General features: G+C 46.9%; 2 long non-coding RNA genes across 2 annotated transcripts in view; both read right to left on the bottom strand.

Annotated features, from left to right (window-relative positions):
• LOC140216476 (uncharacterized) overlaps nucleotides 1-27,671 on the bottom strand; it is a 304,566-nt gene that overhangs the window by 228,860 nt on the left and 48,035 nt on the right. The gene's annotated exons all lie outside the window — the stretch shown is intronic.
• The window catches only part of LOC129383073 (uncharacterized), a 32,865-nt gene continuing 26,552 nt past the window's right edge, over nucleotides 21,359-27,671 (bottom strand). The window contains exons 2-3 of the long non-coding RNA XR_008611010.1: nucleotides 22,821-22,901; nucleotides 21,359-21,510 (exon numbers count right to left, since the gene is read on the bottom strand). This is a non-coding gene — a long non-coding RNA (uncharacterized lncRNA). The remainder of the gene's footprint in view (nucleotides 21,511-22,820; nucleotides 22,902-27,671) is intronic.

The following is a 27,671-nucleotide window of genomic DNA, read 5'->3' as shown; positions in this document are numbered from 1 at the left end:
ACTGCCGCCACCGTGGCTGCGTTGATGTTCGGAACGGGCGCGCGTCGAGGTTGCTCGCTCCCACTGTTCCAACTTTTTCTGGATGGTATACTCCGTAGTTTCATCAAAAACTGGCGTCTCCGCGGTCGAAAGCTCCATTTCTCGCATGCTGTCTGGGTCATAGCCCCGTACGAGAGCCATGGAGGCCGCGTCTGGTGCCGCGTCCGCGGCTACCGCGCCTACGGCGTTCGCGTGGTTGAAGAATAGAGTCCCGTAGAACTGCCAAAAATTGGCCCACCTGGATAATAATGATGTTCACGGGTTCCTGGTAACTTCACGGATGTAGTCCAACTGGTTTCGGGCGGTGCAGAAGAAATTTTTGGCGGCAGGACATCGATTCGATGGAGCCGACGTGAAATGCGTCCACTCTCCTTGACAGCTCGCAGCGCCCCCTGTGCTTGCAAATGAAGCCATCAAAACTTTATGGAACACACCCAGCTTAAAGCATACACGTCTACACCGACTGGACCCATCCCTTCGACTTCGACCCCACCTGGACTCACTCGACTTGAAACAGCAGTACTTCGCCGACTGTGGCTTGGTGTCGCCTACACAAGATCCTTCGCCTTCCGAGTCGGTATGGACGACAGCGCGGCTTGCAGACACTGGGGCGGCGAAGAGACTATCGAACAAGTGCTTTGCCACTGTCCTCGATACAGCGCGCACCGGCTGTCACTAGCGACCGCGTTGGCACGCCTTGACGACAGGCCACTTTCAGAACAGTCAGTTTTGGAATGCCGACATGAACTGTCGTCGCAGCAAAAGTCGGTCAAGGCTCTGTTGACTTTTCTACGTGACAGTGGCCTATTAGAAAGACTATAATGACCCCATTTCGTCCCTTTTCATATTTTTTTTCTCACGCTTTCATTTTTGTCACGCTCTTCTTTCCGTATTTACTTCCCCTTTCCCTTCCCCTAGTGCAGGGTAGCAAACCGGACGTTTTAAGTCTGGTTAACCTCCCTGCCTTCCTCTCATTTGCATCTCTCTCTCTCTCTCTGTTGGGCTTGTTGGTTCGACATGATTTTTGCAAAGGGGAGCGCAGAAGCATTGCGGAGAAAGGACACGTGGACAGGAAAGAAGCTCGATTGCTACTAAGTATATATTCAAAGACAAAATGATTTCACAGAAACTAAGAAGGATCGGCAAAAAACACGGCTTGACCTCGTCTTCACAGCTCCTCTCAAGCTTTCTCTGTTGTCCGCCCTTGGAGAACGACCATAAGAAGAACAATACCTATGAATAACACACGAAACCGCTAGCTTCCTGCGCTATCGAAGTTGTATACAAGACACAACTCGACTGTGGGATAGTTTACATTCGGCAGACGGGGCGCTATCTAAATGACAAGGTAAGAAAATATTCTACATTTTTAAAGGCCCTGAGCAGCTCCGCGCACCTTCCTGTGCAACCTCGATAACAAGCGCACATGGCAACTCTTGCGACACTTATTAGATCCTACCACATCGCGCACACACCACAACCATAGCATAAACAAACTGCTACATGCACACAAAAACAATCTCAACGGATTCTTCGACGACCTCCGCCATAAACATCTGCCTCCCGCTCAGAAGTATGACATGCCAAAATATACTGGCGAACCCAACGACCTACTTAGCGCCGCTATCACGGAAGCAGAGGTTCGCCATGCCCTCGCCACCCTGCGCACAATGTCAGCACCAGGCCCCGACCTTATTAACAATAAAATACTCCGCAATCTAGACGACAACTCTGTCACAGCCATCACGGCGTACTTCAATCACTGCTTTGACACTGGCACCCTCCCTAGTTCGTGGAAAGATGCCAGGGTAATTTTTATCCCTAAGCCAAACAAACCCCTCAACACTTCTAATCTCAGGCCTATATCACTAACCTCTTGTCTAGGTAAAACATTCGAACACGTAATCCTCAACCGACTCAGTAAATACATGGAGGACAACAATCTTTATCCATCTGAAATGGTAGGTTTTGGAAAATCTCTTTCATGCCAAGATATCATGCTTCGAATGAAGCATGACATCATTACACCAAATAGCAGTCTAGATACGCAAGCACTTCTCAGTCTGGACCTCCACGGAGCCTTCAATAACGTTTCACATTCCGCCATCCTCCGAGAGCTTAATCTCATTGGGGTTGGCGGAAAGACATATGACTACATATGTACCTTTTTATCCAACCGTACCGCAACGATACACATAGGCACAGAGCAATCCTTTTCATAGGCTTTAGGTAGCTACGGCACGCCCCAAGGCTCAGTGCTGTCCCCTTTTCTTTTTAATCTTTCTATGATGCCGATGGCGCAAGCATTGCGGTCTGTTCCCGATCTCAAGTTTTCACTCTACGCCGACGACATCACTCTTTGAACGACTGGCGGCTCCGACGGAGAGATTCTAGACACTCTACAGGCCGCAGCAGACGCCGTCGTGGCTCATGCCGGGGCTATGAATCTAACATGCTCCCCTCAAAAATCCGAGCTGCTACTTCTGCCATCCCACCGGGGGGCCGGAAAACACATGTCTAGCATAGAGGTAATCCTAAACCACATCCCCGTTACTAGAGTGGACAGGCTCCGGGTGCTCGGTTTACACATTCAAAGCAACCGGCTCAACACATATACCCTACATACACTCCAGACCACAGTCGATCACACCCTGCGTCTTCTAGGGCGAGTCTCCAATAAACATGGCGGACTAAAGGAGGCCGAACTTCTCCGCTTGATTCAGGCCTTCGTTTTCAGTAAAATTACATTCGCAACACCATATCTACATTTCCTTAAATCAGAATCAGATAAGATCGACACTCTTTTACGCAAAATATATAAATTCGCTCTCGGGGTCCCCATACGTACCTCCACTGAAAGGCTAATGCTTACTGGAACTTTCAACACACTTTCTGAACTCACAGAAGCCCACCTCACATCCCAATATAGCAGACTAACACCGCAACAGGTCGACACATTCTACAAACTCTTTCTATCACTCCGGCACCCATTATCAAGACTAAATACACCATTCCACATCACATACACGAGAACCTCTGCATCCCCCCACTTCCTAAAAACATGTACCCTGTGCATCACAAACAGCGCAGGAGGCAGCGAGCAAAGGCTCTCCAAAAACAATTGTCCACCTCTAAAGACGTGCTCTATGTTGATGCCGCCGAATATGCGAACAGAAATCATTACGCAATATCAGTCATTAACTCTCACGGGCAGGTCGCTGCGGCCGCCTCCATTCCTGGCTCTTCCTCGGAGGAGGCGGAGGAAGCGGCCATAGACCTGGCCCTCACAATTCCAAATTCATCAGTTATCGTTAGTGACTCCAAAGCAGCCATACATAACTTCGGAGCGGGTAGGGTCTCTAAGCCAGCTTTCTCTCTTCTCTTGGCTCATCCTTTCAATCAAACTGTGGCATTAATCTGGACTCCCGCGCATGCGGGCCTTGCCGGAAACGAGGCGGCTCATGCCAGTGCCCGAGGATTTACAGTCCGGGCTCAGGCATCAGATGCGTCGGACCTCGCCACGGAGGAGGCGCCGTTTACAGCGCGGGATCGACTTATTACTTACCACGAAATCTGCACACACTACCGATTAGACCGCTTAACCTTTCCGCCACTCATGGGCAAATCCCCGCGTAGGTGTGAAGTTCTGTGGCGACAGCTGCAGACTCGCACCTTTCCGTCCCCTTACCTCCTCCACCGCCATCATCCCGCCATTTACCTTTCTGCCTCTTGTAAATTCTGTGTCTCTCCCAGAGCAGACTTAAACCACATCATGTGGGGATGCCCTAAGCACCCCCTTCCCCCTTTCCTCAAGCAATTAATATCTAGTGAGGAGCAGTGGGAGGCTGCCTTGCGCAGCTCCAGGCCCGAACTTCAGGAGGCCATCCTGGAGTGGGCTGAGAGGATAAAGGAGGCCTACTTCAAGTAGTTCCTCCCCCCACCCTCTATTCCATTGCCCCCTTCCCTTTAAAGAGGGATAAATAAAGTTTTTCATCATCATCATCATCCTGTGCACTACAAAGATTGTGGCTGTAAGCCCCCTTTTCGATATAACCAAGATTTGTAACAGATCCAAACGCAGACTCGAAAGGGAATTTCTCGTGGCAGATTCACACTGACGCTAACCTTTGTATTAGTGCCCCGTCAGTGCATCTGATGGATAAGGAATTTACGTTCCTCGCCATTGGCTGAAGTTTCTACGTCACCTCCTCAGTCACTGTCCCCCGAAGTTTTTTTGGAATGACTTCTGTGAGGTCACTTGCACGTACCGTTGTTGCTATCACCAACACTATAGCCGTCATTACTGATGTAGACAATCATACCCCATCGTTATGCGAGTTTTATCTATATATATATATATATATATATATATATATATATATATATATATATATATATAACGTTAACATTTTTTTTACAGTTATTGATGGCAGTACGTGCGTAATAAAGTTACTGGTGTTTGTCTCTGAAAATACACATAGGCACAAGTGAGCGTCTTTCCTGTCCCCGCCGCCTTTTTCCGCAACGCTTCTGCGCTCCCCTGTGCAACAATTGTGTCTAATGGACTTGATGTCGCAGCATAAGATGTGAGCGGCGTTTAACGTAGCTCCGCCTTCATTTACACACCTTTGCGTCTCTTAAGCTAGAGAGAAAGTATGGTTTGCAGCGAAACCAGACGGTTAACGTGCTTTGCTGCTCCCGATGCACACGCTTGCGAGATCGCCTTATCAACGTCTCGGCAGCCATTTTCACCTACCCTCGCGCCGCCTATAATCGCTGCAATGACCGAATACTCAACACGATTGAAAGCGATTGAATTTGTGTCCTACACTCTAAAAATGTTTACGCCCTTTCAGATGTATATTTGCCACACAACAATAATCGTCATCTGCCTTTCTTGCGTTTGCTTTCTTGAAAACGACGTGCCCGCTACTTTCCTGACGGCAATGCTATGCCATGCTAATAACGCGCATGCCGTTCATTACGGAGAAGTACCGGGCTCGCAGGGAAGGAAATGCGGACTTCTTTCTGGGCGAGTTGGTGCATACTTGATTTGAATATTGTAGCAGCGCTAACACATGCATCAACTAGGTAACAAGGACGAGACACAAGCGCTGTTACGAGAAGAGGAAAGAACACAGAAGAATGGTCCCACTGAACGAGAAAGGGACTCAGTTAAAACTTGTTTCTGGGCAAGTTGGTGCATACTTTATTTGAATAATGCAATAGCGCTAACACATGCATCCACAAAGTAACAAGGATGAGACCCAAGCGCAGGTGACGTTTATTGTTGTGTGTCAAGATACGACTCAAAGGGTTCAAACTTTTCTTAGAGTGTAGATGCGAAGGTAAAAAGATCCCTTGCCAATGCTAGAAATAAAAAAAAAATGATCGGCCTAGTACGCTATATATCTGCGCCTGGCTGATTATGTCTGGAAGAGCACTACTTATTCTCTTCTCCAGCACTGACGAGACTGTCTTGTAGTCTGCGTTTACCAATGCAATCGGCCGCCAAGGTAGTGGGTCGGATGCCGGGCCACCAAACTTGGGGAGGAGGACTATCTGGCTATCGCGGAAAGAATCTGACTGACTGCATCAGATATGAACTTATTAACCATAGAAAAAAGCGTTTCTTTCATGGCATGGAACAATCGCACGCAAAACTAGATTAGGATGTCATCTGGCCCGGGGGTAGAGGAGGAACGTATGTGTTTTACTACTGCTCGGAGCTCTTCGAGTGACGCTGGCTCACACAGGTGCTGTACGGCGTTGTCTGATACTTCGGACAGGGATCGACAGAATTCCCTCAGTCTTTCGCCGTAATTATTCCTCCACCAAGTGCTTTCATCGGTAGTAAACACCTCGCTGGCATGCTGTTTAAAGACTGTGCAAATATCTGGTTAGCGGTCACTGCGATTGCCATCCGGAAGCGTCACATAGGGGATTCGGGTAGAGCCTTTTTGCTCTGTCGAGTCCAGTCGTTTGTACCGAAGCACAGCTAGATTGGACAGAGCATTACACTAGGTGGCAGCCTGACTGGCAGCTCTAGATGACAGTCTGGGTAAAGTTTCGTACTTGGCTATCAGGAACTCAAGATATTCTTGCATTGCAAATGTAATCGTGTCTGTATTACGGACCATTCGCATCAGCTTAAGTACTTCATTTATTTCGCGAGTGATTCAAGTTTTTCGATCGCGTCCTGCTCGGGTGACTAGCGGGTGGCACGCCATCTTCAAGTTGTCCCAACAGCGGTACTCTGCTTGGCGCTCGCACAAAACTACCAATGGAGCATCTATAGCAGCGATGCTCTCGGAATCTCTAGGTAGACTGATGTCCATTCGCCAAAAATTGCTTACATGGTGGCATCTCCCAGCTCACGACAAACGGACAAACGGTGATGACCGGAAATGCGGGGTGTACACGTGGGAAAGACAATAATCTTGCAGCTTTCGAGATCAAGGCTAAGTTCAGGGGGAAAGAAATTCATCTAGCCTGCTTGCTGACTTTTCTCTTTCCCATGTTGGCACAAATACGTCATCGTGTAACTGCACCTCCACATCGTAGCGACGAAACTAGTGCACAAGACGGCGTAACGACCGTATTCCTTGATAGTCACGATGTCGTCCGGGTGCGCGAGCGTCGCGGCTCTCGTGTTGGCAACAGTTGAAATCACCGACTATGAATGTCGGCTTAGGCTTGAACACACATGTGCCAAGATAATCGAAAAATTACGTTGAATTGGACTGGCATTCGGGTACATATATCACTAATGCCCTAACCCGTCTCGTGTTTAGCAGCAAACCGACTGCTAACGTGCGGCCGACTAAACAGTACGTACAGTGCGCTCCCTTCCTAAAACGAGGGTTTAAAAACAATACTCCCGCTCCGCAAGACAGCGTTTGTCAGGGAAAAGAAGGCATCAAGGGAAAAACGGGTCTTAAAGTTTGACACATGTAGGCACGGCCAGAAATTATATTCTTGCAAGAAAAGCACATCGACGCCCCGCGCTCGTGCGAAGTGCAGCACCTCTCTTTGTTTGACCACGGACCAAAATCCTTGAACATTCAGAGAGAGGAAATGCACCATCGCCATGGTGCAAGCGAAAAACGTCGCAATGTTTACAAGCCTAGTTAAAGGGTTCCACGCACGCTGGAACGTGATGCGCGCCACGTTTTCGGGCCTTTAGATTTGTTGTCTTTATGTCAACTGCTCGAGTTAGTTTCTTCTCTTGCGCCCTTTTTATCTACTCCTTGTTAGTTTGCATTTCTTCTACCATGAGGAGTAGGTCGGCAGCTTGACTTGCTGGATCCTTTAACGCCGAGTTCGTTGTTTGGGGCATACAGAATGCACTGGCGTTAGTAAGTAGAGTCTCTCACGTAGTGCCAGGTGTTGAGGTCTGCCGGAGCTGGGGGCAGTGGCCACGGCCTACCAGATGAGGTGGCCTGTCGGTGAGCTCGCCGGCTCGCGCGTCGTCTTCAGGCGCTGTGACGTCCGCTGACTCGTCGGTTATGAGTTGCAGGCGAGAGGCCATGTTGCTTCAGTTTGCCTCGGTTGCGCTGACTTCAGCAGTGCTGTTATCAGAAGAGGGGAGTGGTGGGAACTGCGCATCTTCCGAGCTGCCTGTACATCGGAGCCCCGATCGCCTTTAAGTTGTTCTTTCGGGAACTCGTCATGCCCTTAATGATCGCCATCTTCTTCGTGGCTGACAGGGGTGTTAGCCTTTGAGGCAGCCGCGGCATAGGATCTGGGCAAGAAGCAATGCGCTGTGACATGGACAGCATATGTCCGCTCGACGTATGCTGTCTCAGCAGCAGAACTGCTGCTTATCATTGACTAGGGGGAGGACACGCTTGAACGTGACGTCATTCAGCCGTCGCACAGTCCGTTGTCGTCCCTAGTAGTGCTTGTGCGAAATAAATGTGGCTCTATTCGATTCTGTGTTGAGTACCATCGCCTCAACAAAATTACACTGAAGTACGTCTATCCCTTCCACGTATTGACGATGCCCTCGATTGCTTCCAACGTTATGAATAATTTTGTCGTGAGAAGTGAGGTCTGGCTACTGGCAAGCTCCTGTAGCCGCATCTGATCGTCCTAAGGATGCATTCGTGTCGCCTGAAGGGTTGTGTGTATTTACCATCATGGCGTTTGGTCTCTACAATGCGCCTGCCACTCTTGAGCACGTGATGAACAGCACCATTCGAGGCTTAAAGCAGAGTATCTGCCTATGCTATCACAGTAACATCGTATTATTTTGCCTGAATGTTCCGGCCCCTTTCACCCGTCTCCACCAGGTTCTGGCGTGCGTCAAAACTTCTGGCCTTCAGCTTGTCAGGAAGTGTCGCTGTGGTGTCAGCAAATCGACTATCTTGGGCCAATTAGTATCCAGAGACGGTGTTTCCCCGACCCCGCGAAACTCCATGCTGTCGCCGACTTCCTGAAACCGGCGTCACGTTTAAGGGGCTCTGTTCCTACATTCCTCGGTTTCTGCGCGATTTCGCCACCACCATTGCACCTTTGACGAAGCTTCTAAGAGCTGGCACGAACATCTCCAGCTGGCCCCCTGATTGTGATGTCGCCTTCCAGACTCTCCTCCTATCCGCCGTCAACAAGATCCCGAGGCCCCTGTGAAAGTACATACACATGCCAGTGGTGTCGGCCTTTGTGCAGTACTCGCGGAATGCAAACCCAGCTATGAAGAATGTGTTGTCGCCTACACAAGTCGCCCACTCAGAAAGTAGTGTGTCATTGAAAGAGAGTGGCCGGCCATCGTGTGGGTAATGAAGTTCCGGCTCTACCTCTATAGCCGCCGTTTCTACCTGATCGCGGACCAGTACGCTCTGTGCTGGTTGTCGTTCCTAAAGGATTTATGTGACCGCCTTCGCAGGATTTATGTGACCGCAGTAGACTTTGGATGTAAGGGTATGACGTACAAGTACTGTACAGATGCGGCCGGAAGCACACTGACGTGGACGCGCTTTTTTGGTGTGCGCTACTGCTTGATGATTCGTCGGGCTCGGCAGTTGTAATAGCCGATGTGGACGCAGCAGCAGCCTTTGCAAGATTTCTTTATTGCACAAAGAACAAGAGTTTGTGTAGGCACGATGTATCGCTTATCGGCACACGTGCGACGGGTTTAACACGGAAGACGTGCGCACAAGATAGCCAACTCAGTCACGTCGCTCTGTTATCACATCCCTTCCAACCTAGTAGTCAATGCCATAACGAAGCACTGGGCGACGTACACGAGTAGACCTACGGCATGCTTGCGGAACTTCTGGACTAGGCGATCTCTGCACTGCAGTTTGCGTCGCTCGAAGGATAGGCGATCTCTGCACTGCAGTTTGAGTCGCTGGAAGCTTGAAGCTGGGGTTAGCGTGAGAGACTATCGGTATAGCATCACATGCTCTCCGCACGTGGTTGCGATAACGTCGGTGTACTGAACCATCGGAAGTCTGTACTGTGCACGGACTTCCGGTGGTCCAAAAATGCACACACGTTTTAGGTTCGCTTTGCCCGTTATCTTGACAGAGTTTGCAATGACGCACGAAATCTTCAATCTGGGCATCGATCTTCGGCCACCACACATATGACCTTGCCAGAGCTTTCATGGCCGTTATTGCAGGGTAATTTGCAAGCAGAATGGCGAGGACTTTTTCTCAGTTCTTCTGGCAGTATGACCCTGTTACCCCACAGAAGGCAGTGGCCCAAGCGACGCAGTATCCGTGCGGCCAGCCATTCGGACCACGAGAGAAGTTCCGCACATGCACGGGGTCACCTTGCAGAAACTCCCTCGAGGATGGCGGCTTCGTACATCCAGGGCCTTTTGCGCCAGGGTGCAGTCTCGACAAGACAGAGCGGAAGCTCCTGCCCAGCATGAGTTCTGCTGGCGTCTTCCCGGTTTCCGAGTGGGGCGTGGAGTGCTGCTTGAATAAAAAACGAGAAACATTCCATGCCACTGTGCCCTGGCTCTGCTTTCGAAGTGCACACTTTAGCTCGCGAATCATGCGTTCAGCCCTTCCGTTGCTTGCGGGATGGTATGGAGCGGTATACATGTCGCGCACGCCATTTTTGTTCAATAAAGATTGCATTTCGCTGCTCGAGAAGGCTGTGCCGTTATCAGAAACAACGAACTCCGGCAATCCGTATGAAGCAAACATTCTTCGCAGTTTTTCGATCACAGCTGAGGAATGAAGCGATGGCATTATCTCGATCTCGGCCCAGTTTGATAGCGCGTCCATGACAACAAGAAAGAAAACGCCCTTAACCGGCCCCACAAAATCTATGTGAATTCTGCTCCACGGGCTTTCGGGTTTCGTCCAAAAATGGACAGGCGTTTTAGGTTCACTTTGCCTGTTATCTTGACACAGTTTGCAATGACGCACGAAATCTTCAATCTGGGCATCGATCTTCCGCCACCACACATAGGACCTTGCCAGAGCTTTCATGGCCGTTATCCCAGGGTAATTTGCATGCAGAATGGCGAGGACTTTTTCTCTCAGTTCTTCTGGCAGTATGACCCTGTTACCCCACAGAAGGCAGTCACGGTGAAAAGACAGCTCTCCGCGCCTCACCCGATAGGCAGCATATTCTGGGGCCACACGTTCTGGCCAGCCAGTTGCCACCGATTTCTTCACCCGCGACAGGCAAGGATCACGCATAGTGGCTCATGAGACGTCTGCTGTGCTCACAGGAGGGCACTCCACTGCTTCCAACAAAAGCACGTCGCCAGGAGGCTCGATGTCCCTCCTGTCACCGGTTATCGGTAGCCTGCTTAGACAGCCAGCGTTTGCGTGATCTTGCGTCCTTCTATACTCCAGTTTGTATTCGTAAGCAGATAACAACAAAGACCATCGCAACATGCGCGGTGACAAAATAACTGGAATCTGCTTGTCTCGTTGAAAGATATCGAGTAGTAGCTTATGATCTGTCAAGATGCGGAATTCTCGCCCACAGAGGTACTGGTGAAATTGACGGACGACATAGACAACAGCTAGGGCCTCGCGGTCAATCTGGGCGTAATTACGTTGCGCCTTAGTGCGTGTTCTTGACGCAAGTTTGCTCGCGTCCTTGAGCATCGCGGTGAGCTAATACAGCTGCCACACCCACGGGTGATGCGTCACAAGACAGAATTATGGGTGTATCAGTGTTGAAATTCACTAAAAGTGATTCGGACGACAGCAACATCTTTAGTCTTTCGAAAGCTAGTTGCTGCTCTTCACCCCAGTTCCACGTACTGTCGCTGTCCAGCAGGCGGTAGAGCACTTCTGCAACTTCGGACCGACCCGTTAGGAAACGATTGTAGAAATTAATCATACCTAGAAAATATTGGAGCTCCTTCTTGTTCTTTGGTACAGGTGGTTTGTGAATGGCCTAGACTTTAGCCTTTGACGGGTAGATGCGGGTAGCGTCTATCCGGTGTCCCAAGTACTCCAGGCTCTCGTTGAAGAACTAACACTTGGCGCCTTGTATACGCAGTCCCGCTTTTGACAGTCGGTTGAGAGCCTCCATGAGGATATCGTGGTGCTCCTCTGCTGTTTCGCTGGCCCACAAGGATGTGGTCGAGGTATGCCGCCACCTGGCATAGGCCTGCACGCACTGTATCAATTGCTCTTTGAAATAATCCGGGTGCTACCGAGACACCAAATGCCAAACGTCGCACTTTGTACAGGCCCATTACTGTATTTATTGTGAGCACTTCTGCTGTAGCGTCATCAACTGCAAGTTGCTGGTACTCTTGCGTCAAGTCAATTTTAGAAAAAATACGGCCTTTCCCCAACTTTGCGAAATGTTCCTTGCTAGCAGGTAAAGGATAAACTTTGTTCCTTACCGCTTGGTTTGTTGTACTTCGATAGTCGCCGCATATTCTTAATGACCCATCCTTTTTACGGACGATGACCACAGGGGTGGCCCATTCCGAGTACTGCGTCGGTTGCAGAACACCTTGACGTTCCAGTTTTTCCAGTTCTGTGATGACGTCATCCTCCAGTGCGAACGGAATACTGCGGCATTTCAGATACTTAGGCCGGGCGTCTTCCTTCAGCTCGATGTGTAGGGGTGGCAGAGCAGCGCCTCGAAATGGTTCGTCAAAAACATCCCGAAACTGTTTGATAAGGGCTTCTGCGTATTGTTCGATGCTGTGAAGCCCAGTGACATTATTGTTCAAGACCTTGAACCAATCACTACCCCAAAGCGTGCTACCTTTGTTTCTTACAACGAGTATCACCAGCTCGAAGTCTTGTTCCTTGAATTTGACCGGAAGTGTGGCTTTTCCGACAACGTCCAATCCTTCCTTAGTCCAAGTTACGAGCTTAGTGCCCGATTCTTCAAGCTTTATGCGCCTTGCCACTTTCAGTTTGCTGAACGTGTTTTGACTGATAATCGACCTAGCTGCTCCCGAGTCGACTTCCATGGGCACTATTTCACCGCCTACACTTACGGCCACCGTAAACTTGGGACAGCCGCTAGTCACTTGACTAATATTTAGCATGTCATCACACTCAGTTTGCTCCGAGTTTGACATATTTTCTAACTGGTGGTTAACCTGACCTCTTTGTTTCTCGCGACACGCTTTGGCCAAGTGCCCTTTCACGGAACAGTTGAAGCATACTGTGGTTTTCAACCTGCAACAGTATGCAGCGTGGTTGCCCAAACACCGGAGACACTGCTGTTTCAACTGCTCGGTTGAAGTTTTTACATCTTGCCCATTCTTATGCTGCTTTATGGGTTGCCTGTCCACTTTAGCTGTCAAATCTGGGACGTCCTGACGTAGGCCGCCCATAACCCTTTGATGTTTTGCAGCAGCCTCTGCCGTCACTGCTAGATCGTAGGCAGTCTTAAATGTTAGGTCTTTCTCGGCCAACAAACGTTGCTGCACAATGCTGTCAGAGATTACAAAAACCAACCGGTCCCTTAGCATTACGTCAAGAGGAAGCTGGTTGTCGTTGAACCCGCAGTTCGCGGCTAGCTTACGTAAAGCTGTAACGTAGTCTGCGACAGATTCGGCGTCGTGCTGATCGCGCTTCGAGAACACGTACCTTGAATATAGCTCGGATGGCTTCGGGTTGATGTGGTTCTTCACGGCTTTTACGATGGACTGGTAGTCAGTATTCGGTGGTCGGAGAGGCTTGACGAGGGTAGCTATCAGGGAGTATGTATCCTCCCCACAGCAGCTCAGCAATACTGCCCTCTTGTCGGCGTCTTCCTTGAACTTGTTTGCAGAGCAGCATAGCTCTATACGCTCGACGTAATCCTCCCATGAAGAGTTACCATTTAAGTGAAATTCGCCGATACGGACGCCGAAGGCCATCTTGCTGGAAACGCCCTCCCTGCATTGGCACAACCGTGCCTTGGCGCCAGTGTAATAACCGATGTGGACGCAGCAGCAGCTTTTACAAGATTCCTTTATTGCACAAAAAACAAGGGTTTATGTAGGCACTATGTATCGCTTATGAGCACATGTGTGACGGGTTTAACACGGAAGACATGCGCACAAGATAGCCAACTCAGTCACGTCGCTCTGTTATCACAGCAGTCGACTTCTATGTCGGCAGAGCAGTGCCGGGATTAATGAATTGTTAGCGTCATTAACATCCTGTCCTCCCCATCTGCCGCCTCGCCTTCCAGCGCGCTCTGCCGTCAAGCCACTAATTTTCCTGGGATCACAAACCTGTTCTACTGTCGTAGTTATGCGCCTGGCGTTCAAAGTGGCTACTGGTCGTACTGCTTCACATGCGTTCCGACATATAAGTGTGCTGCCTTTCAAGCCAACCCACAGACTGCTCATGCCGGCACGTTGAAGGAGGTAGCGCCAGTGCTTTTACTGGCGTGAAATTTACACCTTGGTTCGCAAGTACATTCGTGGTTGCACCGCTTCCAAACCATGCAAGGCGCCTCCTAAGCTTTCCACCGGCACACTGAAACCTCTACCTTGCCCAGAACTTGCTTTCCACCACTCGGCATTGACCTTACGGTCCACTCCCGCCCATCACATCGGGGAACAGATGAATCATCGTTGGCATCGACTACGTCCCCCGCTATCTTAGACAGCAGTCCCTCCTGCCGCTACAGCACGTGAGGTTGCTTCAGTAGTTCTACGCAACTTCGGGCTTCAACATAGTGCTCCTCGGGAACTTCTCAGTGACAGAGGGCTTGTTTGTCTGCCCGAAGTCTTCAAAGCCCTCGTTATCGAGTGTCACGGAATTCACCGCACGTTGACGGCATACCACGCACAAACTAAAGGGTTAAATGAGCGCTTCAATCGCACTCTTGGGGAAATATTCACTACGTACGTCGTGTCCGACTATTATAACTGGGACATGGTTCACCCTTTTTCAACGTGCGCTTATACCCCGCAACGCAAGCGACTATGGCTTCTCATCATCATTTTTCTATTATATGGAATAGAACCTTCGTCCACGTTCGACAATATACTACTACACCATCCCCATGCCTCCGAATGGTGGCACATTTCAGAACTAACCATATACACAGAAGAGAAAGAACGCGCAGACCCGACTCATACAGATCCAGCAATAACGATGTCTCATAGACTAAAACTTTGGGTAGGAGATCATTACTGGAAGGAAGCAAAGGAAAATGTCCCTAATAATAGGGCCCGAAGGCTCGTTGAAATTCCAATTCATCTAATTAAGCAGCTGGGCTTAATGAGCAAGACACTGCTTAAAAGTGTCATAGAGCAAGAGATTAAAACAAAAAACAAATGCGGTTGGAGAGGTGAGGAACATACAGCGCTGGCTAACGGCCATGTCCTTTGCTATAGAGGTCTCCCATATAAGAAGCAATACGGCGTGGGATTCGAAATATATAAGCCCATAGCGGGCAACATTGACGAATTCTACAGCATCATAGAAAGGGTAGCAGCAATCGTAATCAACCTAATAAGATGTGTAGATTAAAGGTAGTACAAGCCTATCCTGCAAGATCCAGTCATGATGATGATGAATTAGATCTGATTTGTGAAGATGTTGAATTTGCGATGAGAAAAGTGCAAACTCAGTATACTGTAGTAATGGGCAACTTAAATGCAAAAGTGGGGGGAAATCAGGCTGGTAAACAAGTAGTTGGCAGCTACAGCGTCGAATTTAGGAACACCAGAGGAGAGATGCTAGTATGGTTTTCGGAAAGGAATAAGTTGTGAATAATGAACACCTTCTTCATTAAACGTAGCAAAAGAAAGTGGACCTGGAAAAGCCTTATGGTGAAACAGGAAATGAAACAAGTATCATACTTTCTGTCCATCTCAGCATAATGAAGCGTGTTGAATGGTTAGTTGAGTATACTGACCATAAGTTAGCGAGGTCTTGGATTCAGCTCAATTTAAAGAAAGAAAGAGTAAAATTGGTCAGGAAGAAACAGGCCAACCTAGACGATTTGAGGGTAAAAGCAGACCAATTCAAGCTGCTACTTCAAACACGAATATGCATCCCTAGAACAGAGAGATAAAGATGACATTGAGGCTATGAAGGAAACCATAGCTAGGCGGGCTTCAGACAAAGCAATTGAAGGGGTAGGTAAGGCACAAAGACAGTAAGTACCCAGAGGATCCACGATACCTCCATTGGGAGCAACAGGGGACAGGTTACAGAGATTCCTTCTGTATCTAGCGAAGAGGTTAGGCGGGCCTGGCAAGACATGTAACGGGGAAAAGCGGCAGGAGAAGATTTATTCAAAGATGGAGGCGACCTAATGCTTGAAAAACTAGCGGGTCTCTGTGCGAAGTGCCGAACGACTTCAAGGGTCCCACAGAACGGGAAGAGTGCAAACATTATACTAATCCACAAAAAGGGAGACATTAAAGATTTAAGGAATGATAAGCGTGTTTGCTTACTCCCACTAATATATAAAATATTCACCAAGATAATTTGCAATAGAATAAGGGCAACACTCTACAATGGATCACGTCCATGCCATTATTAGGTAATTGAGAATCCGCAGAGCACAATCAGCCTCTCTGTATGGCTTTCGTAGATTACGAAAAGGCATTGGATTCAGTAGAGATACCTGCGGTCATGGAGGCATTACGTAATGAAGGAGTACAGGAGTTATACATAAATATCTTGGAAAATACCTACATAGATTCGACAGCTGCCTCAATTCTGCGCAAGAACAGTAGAAGGATACCTAAGAAAAAGGGGGCAGAGAAGGAGACAAAAAAATCTCCCCAATGCTATTCACTGCATGCTTGGAAGAAGTATTCAATCTATTAAACTGGGAAGTAAGTATCAACGGCGAATCTCTCAGCAACCTTCGTTTGCAGATGACATTATCGTGTTCAGCAATGCTCTAGACGAGTTAGAACAAATGATCGAGGACCTTAACAGAGAGAGTGTAAGAGTGGGGCTGAAGATTAATATATAGAAGATAAAGATGAATTACCGGGCAAGGGAACATGAGTTCAGGATCGTCAGTAAACCTGTAGAGTCTGTGAACGAGTACGTGAACTTCTGTCAAGAACTCACAGGCATCGCTGATCAATAAAAGGAAATTTACAGAAGAATATAAATGGGTTGGATCGCATACGGCAAACATTGCCAGCTCTTGACCGGATACTTACCATTATCATTGAAAACGAAGGTGTTCAGTCAGTGCATTTTGCCGGTGCTGACTTGTGTGGCCGAAACTTGAAGACTCATAAAGAAGCATGAAAGCAAATTAAGGACCGGGCAAAGAGCGATGGAACGAAGAATGCTAGGCATAACATTAAGAGACAGAAAGAAAGCAGTTTGGATCAGAGAGGAAACGGGTATAGCAGACATTCTAATTGACATTAACATAAAAATGACAACCATTCCACTCTATGAAGGTGGCATGGCAGCGAAAGCTGACGACAGTCAAAGCTCTTAAACGAAAAGTAAAGTGCTGTCGCTACCACTCGATCTTCATAGTGGAATGGGTGTCATTTCTGCGTTGCGAGTCTGGCATCGTTGCTCGTTCGGAGGTGGCCGGGCTCAGGACTGTCGTTTTCGTTCAGCATTTCGGGAACGTTCTTCATCAGTGGTCGTTTCGCGCCGGCGGCATTTACATTTTTTTTTGCTGATGCCACCAGCGCTCCTCGTACGCATGTTGTTCTTCGGGTATTCGAACAATATGTGTCCACACCATCTATAAGCCAGCTGTTTTTTGTGCCCATAACTCTCGTGCTTATATACTGCGATAACCTTGACGTCACGCAATTGTTCTTTGCGAGCGTTAGAATCTGTTCTGCATTTGGACATCTGCGCCGCAGCACTGCAACCGTATGGGGTTGTTCGAAGTCGCTAAATCCGTTCCTGTTTGGCGGAAGCCGAAAATTCTACGAGATGTTATTCATATACAGCTTTCTCTGTGTGAAATGTAGCTGGGCAAGCCATGTAATGCGTAGGTTTGATAACCGGTGTACCACTGGGGTGAGAGATAGGGTGTAAAGAGAAGGGAAGCGCAGTGGGGGACTGAAGGGGACTAGGTGGGGTGTAAAAATTGGCAAATTCGCGGGCGCTAGTTGGAATCGGTTGGCGCAGGACAGGGGTAATTGGAGATCACAGGGAGAGTCCTTTGTCGTGCAGTGGACACAAAATAGGCTGATGATGATGATGGTGGTGGTGTGGTGATGATAATGATAAGCATGATGAGTATGAATGCAACGCGAAGGACATCTACAGAGGGAAAAGAGATAAGATAAACTCGCACAGGCCACTGACAGTGACATGAGTGATATACAAGGTTTTCAAACTATCATGCACCAGAATTGCACAGAACCAAGGTAGTATTGTTTGTCGTCGCTTGGAGATACTCAGAGAATATTTTTCAATCTGCTTAATTATGTAATTACTCTTCATTTGTTATTCAACTTCTCAAATATCATAATTGTAATAACATTGTTAATGAGTAAATTAAACAGCAACATGAAAAACTCACGATACAGCTTTCTGTTGCTCAATACGTGCTACATAAAAGTGTTTTTGCGTGCTTGATAGAAGCCGGCAAATGCACGCAGAATTGCCGAGCGACTACGCATTCGAAACATTTTCCGCGTATTCGCGGGCGTCTTTCACACTCGCAAAAACACATTTATGTACCACGTATTGATCGACATAATCGAAAAATATATTCTGAGTATCTCCAAGCGACGCAAACAACATTACTTGGCTCTGTCCAGCTACGTGGCACATGCATATATTTAAATCTTGGTGAAACATAGTTGGGGCACCCTGTATATAACGGCAACGCAAGCCATAAAATTTGAACTGTCGAAGTGGATAGAGAAAAATTCTATAGACTGAGAACTATGGAATGCGTCCAGACCAGGCAGACGCTTAGAGTTTACTGTCTTTGTACAAAGTCAGTGCATAGACATTTCAACAACCCAGAATAGACTTTATGGTTAACATTTCTAGATATTAAGGAAGGTTACAACATCGTACGCAGGGAATTGTTATAAGATATTCACAAGCGCGAAGGTATAGAATGCTATCGGGCGGAGCTACTTAGGGAAATGTATAGGGGTACCAGACTACAAGTTTCATGGCAAGGCTGGAAATGCACTGAGGATGTGGAAAATCATCGATGACCGAAGCAAGGATATCCTCTGCTTCAATTGTTGGTCACGTTTTATTTTAGGGGTAAATAAGATGATTGACAAACGGTATATTAGGGTTTGTTTGTAGCTCGCGGATATGATTCGCAAGGCATCGACAAACCTAGGCCACAAGTTTAGCACAAAGATATTGAGAATTATAAGCTTTAAGGAAGAGGCGAGTAATTACGTGGTATCAATTCAACAGCAGGACATAGCCATAGCCAGGCAATATAAATGCCTGGGCGTATATGGGAGGAAGACGTATTGAAGCAACTATCAAGCAATATTAATATCAAGGGCAAGCGTATTCAAGCAACAAGGAAACAGGGAGCACTTTGTGGCATCAATAAATATGAAGCCGTGGGTGGAATCTGGAAAGAAGAATGGCACCAGCACGAACGTTAACGAATTCCATTCGGTGCTTGAAGACGGAAATCTCGTCATGGTTGGAAGTTAATCAAAGATCGGTAGGCCGCTTGGCTTTGGGAGTCCATGGTCAATCCACAAATGAGGCAGCGCAGATGACGATTTGTTGGGCCTCCTTAGAGATAGTGGAATTGCAGAGCAAAAGTAAGTTCTGAAGATAGATTCCGGAGCGTGGATGGAAATATATGGGCGTTTAAAGCACCCAAAGATCTGTACCTCAAAAACGCGGACAAATAATACAGGGAGAGGTGAAGAAATTTGGTAACCAACTGGAGGGTAATTAATAGACAAGGAGGAGTGATCAAAAAGAACGTGAGGGAAACAGAGATAAAAAAGTGGATACAAGAAATGGAAATAAAAACATAACAGATTTATAAGAACCGCAAGAAATAAATAAGAAGGGAGAACCTGTTCGATAACACACAAGGAAGTGCCTTGCTCTTTGAGGCTCCAGCCTCGCAGCCTATAGACGAAAAAATACCTGAACAAACATTCGCAACGATAAGAATCATGCATGTGCTGCAGCAAAATTCCGGAGGCTATTCAGCACATCATAATATAATGCGAAAGTATTCATGCATTGAGACCTAGAGCTAGCGTAGGCCTCCCAGAAGTGCTTGCACATTTAGTGGATGGAAGCACCAGCTCGTCTGTAGCGATGGTAAACAAGTGGCACTTAGACTATTGTGGAAGAAATGCGGAAGTGATTGATACAACCGGGTTTATTACAGGAATAGGGAGCGGTACAAGGTAGATATATTTATAAGTTTTGAGGAAGCGAAAGAAAAAGCAATTATGGCGATGCATATAAAATCATAGAATAAGAAGTATGTGTAGGATACCTGCTTAACTTACGCAGGCTAGGTGACTGTTGTCACTGCCCCGTTTCAAAGGGGACGCCTTGGCTGTTGCCCACGGTGATCACCGTCGCGGTCACGGGGGTTAGGGTTACAAGGTTTGGCTACATTGCGCCAGTTTGGCCGCGTATGAAGGCCCCTCGCGGAAAATTTTTCGGGTAGGCTAATTGGCTACTTTAGCCAACTTTCTGACGTATTATCTGATGAGTACTACTAATAAACAAGTCCGAATATACACAAATATATTCCAGGTGGCTCCTACATCGTGCAATAACCATCATTGTCCTGTGTACTTGTTTCAAAACTGCTAGTTTAGGAGTGATGCTACATTTTTAGTACTGAAGTCCAGTGTATTCTATTAGCAGAATTTCGCAATTTTTCTGCACGTATTTTCGGAAGTACAAGCTTTTTTCTGTATGTACGTGTGAAGTGATACGTGCGAGTATCGTCAGAGACAATGTGTGAGCGGACTCGTGTTAGTGAGTCGAGTCATGCTACATTGGAAGCTCTACGTTGTGGTCGGTATAACGGTAATCGCACATGTAGCAGTGAAGCAACATCTGTCATGCCTAGATTTCTAAAAGGGTTTCCAATTCAGTACGTGCCCCACATACAAAAGGCGATGCTCTACAACCACGCCATCGTATCTGCTTTCTTCTAGCGAGGAACAAAGAAGGCACTGTTGCTATAGTTAGAGAAAGCACTTAAATAATAATTAAAAATACAACTTGCGTGACACCTCTTGCGCTCGCCCGACGCTGTAGAGTAAACATTTCTTTTTACCCCATTTATGGTGGGAAAAAAAGCAAATGCAGGTTCCTCCATACTTGTTAACCGTAAATAACATGGTTAAGATAATACGAATAGATGTAAAACAAATAAATTCCTATTACTAAATTCCTATTATGATGAGCTCCTCAGCGCAAACAAAGTGCGTGAAGGCGCTTTTCAAAAGTACAGGCATCAGGCAGCCCCGGAAACAGTAACCTCAAGGGTAACCCATAAGAGGCCAGTTAACACGGCTTTCAAGAATGCCAGATCACTTCTGCAGCGCACGTGCACATCGTTCACACCAAACAGCAGTGACTAGATGAGCATTAGCAGCGTTCCACGTGGCTTACAGCTGTATGGTAGTGTCCACTCTTTAGGTAAGCGTTCTGAGGGCGGGAGAAACAACGCAGGTAATAAACTGGTTGCCTAAAATAAGGGTGTGTGCTTACAACATGGCATCCACGAGTCGTCAGTATAGAAAACTTTTTCGTGCGCAGAAGCTATACAAAGAAAAAAAATAAGATAAGCACAAGCTCGTGCTTACGTTAGCTTTTTAGTATCCATGGTTTCTGCTATCCAAAAAAACTGGGTCATGGAATACCAACTAGCCAGATCCCCCACATCGTTGACAAAGACAATGGTGTTAACGTTAATTCAATATTATTCGCTGCACATGTAATTTTATCAGTTAGGTTCTAAAAAAGTATTTTATTATAAACAGTTCGGCAGGATATTTTATTGTACACCGCAAAGGCCACCACCATCGTGTATGCATCTTCCGTTCTTGCACTTTCCAAGTATGCATCTACGACCCTTCAATCCATGTTGGTCGGTACGCTCCTGTCGAATGAAATTTGAAATAATAAGTATACATATGTGTTGTTCTTTCAGTTCGAACCGAGTCTAAAAAACATCACCTGCAGCGCACACCGAACGAAGGGCTTTCAACGATGACTACCAAATATGCTACACATTCTAATATCTATGTTAGTGTGAATTACAAGGCACACTGAGATAAAGACAGGACAGAATACAACAAGCACCGACTTCCAACATTCTTAATGCGATAGGAACTACGTGGACACTCTAAGTGTATTTATGCCGTCGGCGCAGCCTTGATGTATTGTATGAGGTCCACGGGTGATAAAAGTGTCGCGGCGCACTGTATGCTGCATGTGCGAGTGAATCCACACGAAGTGAGCCAACGATGGCGGCTCAATCTGGCGCCCGCGAGGGCGGAAAGCGTCTCCCGCCGCGCGAAAAGGCGTACGGGGATGGGAGCGAGGGAGGGGGGCGGAGCTGTTCTCCGGCAGCAACTGCGCATTTCGCGACAAGGCGCAAGGGGAACTGAAGGTCGTGGTTCAATCTCGCGCGCGAATCGAGGAAAGCAGCGGCACTCGTCTCACGTGCCTGCCACCGCTGTGCTTGATTCGCCCTTCCAGCGAAAATGTAATTAGTAAAAGACTGCACATACATACGAACTCTTATTCAGGAATCTGAAACTGAGCGGCCACTGCTTCAAATACGGGTTTCACTTTCGTGTTATGACACATTCCGCTGGAAGAGGTACCAACCACATTTTAAGTATAGCATTATACTCAGCATCCTGCTGAGACAAGTGTATATCATTTATATAGAAAGAAAGCACGACTGAGGGATTCAAACGATGTGCGGCTCTAATACTTTTAACAATAATCTTTTTCTGATTCCCTTTTTCTTATAGTGACTGGGTGCCTTGTCTCAATTGCAAAAGGAATCTGAACCGGTGCTGATAGCACAGCGTTGGCTAAATATTATGTCTTAAAAGCAGTTTCGAGAAATTCGTTTTAAATACGTGACCCGACATGCATGGCTGTTTCCGGTACCACTTTTAGATACAGCACTTTAGCCACAAGTGCTGCACAACTCTATAATTTCGCGGGGCTAATTGTTCGCGATTTGACAACGTTGGGCATATTCGCTGGTACTAAAACTTGCACTTTCGAGCTTGTGCCGTAGGCAATACTTTGGCCGCGACACTGCACAGTGTGCGTGCGTGCGCGCGTGTGTTTCCCATTTCTGCTCGGGTGTTCCCAGGTTATGCGAGGAAAGACACAAAATGGTATATGAATCCGGCTGTTTTAGGCCCAAAAAATAGAATTGAGACTTACACCACGGAAGTAAAGCACACAACCCTTTCCGGTTGCGTATGGTTTGCCGTTAGCATCACTGCAGCCGACATAATATCCCGCCTGTTGAAGAACAAGAGGCAACTTGTATTTTAACGAATTTTCTTACATTTAGATAAAGTAGTAGCACGAGAACAATTTTAACTCCAATAATGTTGTTTCTATTACTTTTTTGCTTGGACAAGCCAATTATGGTAAGAATGGTGAACCCGCCTGTGAATCGAAAGTTGGCCAGCCTTTCAGATACAGTTTATCCTTGTTTAGGTACCTTCTATCGCATTAGTAATCGGCCCAATGCAATTGGGCAAGCGGTTTCAATCAGTACGCGTTTGAAGAACGAAAAAACGAAATTGCTGGTTCGTACGATAACGAGTAAGAAACTATTTCTAGCGACGGTCGGTACGAGATGATTTGAGTAAAGGATGGGAAAGTAACTGTTCCTTAAGTTAAGCACTGCGGTAATGAATCTTCTGAGATAAGGCCAGACGTGCTATATTCCTACGTGGGGAATATGATGGGGGATAAAATTCGCCAGGGCCTTAAACTCCCTTAAAACGTGAAGGCGAAAGCCTGCTGAACATACGGTAATGCGCCGTCTCGCATTACAGGGGATGAAACGTCGGCAGTTCTGTGTGGTATGGATGATTTCAATGAAATAATGCACTCTTACCTTGACTTCGCATAACGCTTGTAGCCTCAACCTTACGGGGTAGGGGTCATTGCTTAGGGCAGGGAGCCAGTGAGAAAGTCACGTGTCCTTTTTTTTTGTACTACTCAACTTGACGCCGCGTTTCTGTATGTTGTACGCGTGATCTGAATGAATGTAGGCACTGTACGCTTCACTATGCTGAGTGTTTCTTGCCTCGGAATTACGAGATGAATGAGCCCTTGCACTTTCTACTTGCTGAGGGGGTTGTGAGACATTCCGGATGATGACAGTTTTTGTACCATTGGCCCAGACAATCCGTTTTTATCAAGGGCATTGGGCATATGATTCACTTAAGGCCTTCGCCTTAATGACGCTGTTCGCAATAATGAAACGCTTTAAAGATGGGTATACTAAGTGAATGTGAAACATGGGCTAGCAATTTATACACCTTCAATATGAGTAGCGAGATCTTTGATGAAGGGATTCCATACAGATGATCCGTATCGCAGTTCGGAACGACCAAAACTTTATAAAGAACGAGTTTAAGAGAATAAGGAGCGACTGAAAGTGATGACGCAGGTACCGTAGCACGCGGTTACCATTAATACCACAATTATCGTTTGCGGCTGATCCTGCAATAAGCAGTCAAATCAGATTCACTACTTCCGAGCTTTATTTTCCGGAATATATCTGTTGTGATTGCATTTAAACCAAGATAGCCGTCGCTTGCTTTGGATGGCCCACAAGGGTAAATGTATGCTCACTAAAGAGTTCATATTTTAGCACTAAACAGTTTTCGTGACCGTGAGTTTATATTAGCCGGTAATGTACACCTCCATAAATGTTGCCAGGTCACCAATAAAACTGAAGCTTCCTCATTACAGCCTTCTATATACTTAGGTTCCCATTAAGGCCATTTCATACCTGATTTAATTGAAAGGGTTGCAGTACAATGATCGCCCATTTCTGGGAAAACATGAACGAATGCACAGCCTGCCTCATTTTTAACTATATCGCGCGAGCGTCGACCGCACGCAGTATCAGCGCCTTACAACGGCGATAATCTGCGAGACCGGCAGTATTACGCGCAGGCGCACAAAGCAGCGCTTGCGTAAGCGTCGTCTGCCACGTTGTTCCTTTGAGGACAAAAGGCATTCTTTTGGTAAAGGTGCCTGAAATGCGCGCAACGGCAGATATAAACGTCACGAACATTTACACATCTTTTTTCATTCCCAGTTTGCGCTCAACAGCATGCACTGCTGTCAATGTTGGCACCTACTTTAGGTGGAACTAACCGCCAGAGACCATGCGGTAAAAATACCTATTGTTCAGTAGGAAACTATCGTGTACAGCCTTGGAAAGTGAAGCTACGACTTGTTTTATTGACGACTCTAAGTTTTTCTGGTACATCCTGCGTTTATCAGCTCAAAAAACCAAATTTCGCGAAAGGCGAGTGTGACGTCAATAAGTTTGAAATGCCGCGCCGATTGATCAACGCCTTTGATGGGCATAGGCAAGGGCGCATACACTGCGCGTACCAGATCCATGTCACCCCTGAGAATTTCTTGTCTTCCGCTACTTTCCTGAATTCGTCGGGTGATGCACTGTCGTGGCTCATTTCTGAAAGACTAGATTTTAGGACTCCACAAAGGTTTGCAAATATGTTCACATCTGGTATCTGGGTTGGCCAGGGCCATGTCATAATACGATGTTCTTGCAGGTGCTCTTTCACACCGCGTGCTGTTTCACTTGCCATAGGTACTCCATCCTTAAGGACGAGTCCAGGAGGTGAGGGAGAAGTTCGTTATCAACGATTTCGATGCAGGCTTCAGCAGAGAAGCGGCCCTTTATCCGACTGAGGGGATGGAGGCCGTCTTTAGTTGGGACTCCCTAAATGTTGATACAGTTTAGACTACTCGACCTCGATAGTTTACTGCCGAGCTAAGCTATAAAAGTAAAATGCATTTTTCAGGGCACTAGTCAGATCATTAAGAACACTTGCTTTGTTTTGTTACGAAGCAAAGTGTTATTGCTTAATCAAACAAAATGCAATATGTTTGCTTTATTTCTTCGATTCATCAACGCGCATTCAAAGGGTTGCCGAACTCCACGTGTCCCCACGCGGCGACATGCGCCCACAATCATATCATATTACCTTATCACGCAATTATATCGTATTATACTATTACCATGATAAAATCCTGTGTACAAAGTTGTGGAAACAAGAGCAAAGGCAGGTTTTTATCAGCGATAGACGAAAGAGGAGAAAAAGTGGCTTGGCTAAGATAGGTTAAGGATTGACGTCACGCCGGTGTGCCTTTAACCACTTTACATGCACCGGAATGGCATCGTTTCGAGTAGCTTGCTCAGAACTCCTTAGCAGCTACATCCCTCTAGTTCGCTAACGACAGTATGGGATTTCCTACACGCGCAACACTGTCAGAAATAATAATTAATAATAATTAATAACGATGAGATTGTCGCACTGCACTTCTGGTCGTTAATAGTCTTTTTTTAAACATCACAGTGCTATCAAACTAAGAATACAAATTTCTAAGTAGCTTCTGAGGGCTGGCCGGTACGCTTTGGGCTTCTGGCTCCATTTTGTGCAAATCGACGACTTGTCTTGAAAACTACATCGTGCCAATCGCCATTGGTCCACCGGAGATGATCGCGGGTCAACTGCAGCCTTTTCAAAGTAGAAGCCGCAGACATTTTCGTCTTCTGGGCAGCCGCTCAATTTCCCACACCAGCTTCCCGATGTCGTCTGCGCACCGTGTCATTGCTCACACTGTAGACATACGGCCTTTCTCAGTTGAACCGCGGTCATCAAGGGCGCATTGCAGGCCGCGGCAGCAAGAAGTCAGTCCTCGGTTTCGCTTGTTTTGCAATTCGGATTCCGAGGGGCGTCACCAATACGATGTTCCTCACGAAAACCCTCAACTATTCTTGCGACGGGCACTTGAGTCATTTTAAGGCTCTTAGTTATTTCTCTTTGAGAATGGCCACATATCGACATTGCTACGACGCACCCTTTTTTGTGTGTGGGTTCGCACCCGAGGAGTCATAATTGAATCTGAAATATACGACGCCATCTGCGGTCTCCTTGTAGCACTTCAAATAGTTTTCTTTTTTTTTTAAGATTGATGACTTTTTAACTTTTGTTGCCAATCGCAGCAAACATGCACACACAACGGTTAACATTGCCGACAACTCATCGGTCTTGTGTATTACTTTTTTTTTTACTTCCAATTTCCTTGCGCATCAACTTTGCGCAGTTTCTTTGGTTGCAGTAATTGGAAACATAAAGGGAACGTGCGTCGGTAGATAGCTGTTTGTAGTCGCACTCATGGTTTTGTTCACACCGATTTCTTAATATAAGGAGGCTAATACGCCTCAGCCTTGCGCGGCGCTTCATTATTAGGTGCGTCTGGTTCGGAAAGACTTCTCTGATGCCTGAGGCAAGCAGACGAGACCGCAAGCTGTTTTGTGTAGCTCCGTCTATACGCGACTCGTGAATTCACAGTAAGCGCTGAAACACTTCTTTCTATTACTATCTTTTTTTCCGCACTGCTTTTAAGTGCTTTTCCATTTCGCGAAAATATATTGTGTATCAAGCCGCCTTCATGGCCGCATGAGTAGGAGAGGCACCGAAACCCCAATGTTAGAGCCATTTAGAAATACTATGTTGTGCCACCTGCCGCGTTCAGCAAAACCCGTATGCCGCGGATTATTCAAGCATCTTTTCAGGTATTTGAGATATACGAAATTTGCTTAGAATGACTCTACTGCCATGCCTTGCGCTGGCGTTATAGTGAGAACCCCCCTCCCTCCCCACAAAAATAGAAAGATTGTCGTTCAAAAGTAAGATACAAAAGTGAGGAAAAGGTTTGCCCTATCACGCAAACACATGGAACAAAAATGACATAGTGACGCCAGTTGCAATGTTCACATACAGATTTTATCAAGTAGAAAAAGCTGCACTTTGCGTACATTTATTTCTTCTACACTCTCACTTAAATTCGTCTTCACGTGTTTCCGCTTGTACTCCCGTAGATCACGAGCATCTATTCCCAACTGCTAAATTGCAAGTATTGCAAGTGCGGCGGCAAAACGGACGTCAATAGCTTTCCCGCGCGAAGTGTACGAAAAATGCCTTACTGATCGCAGACGCATTCGCTGTA

Source organism: Dermacentor andersoni, chromosome 3 (assembly GCF_023375885.2).
Source record: "Dermacentor andersoni chromosome 3, qqDerAnde1_hic_scaffold, whole genome shotgun sequence".
Classification (NCBI taxonomy): Eukaryota; Metazoa; Arthropoda; class Arachnida; order Ixodida; family Ixodidae; genus Dermacentor; species Dermacentor andersoni.
This window is presented reverse-complemented; position numbering and strand designations above follow the sequence as displayed.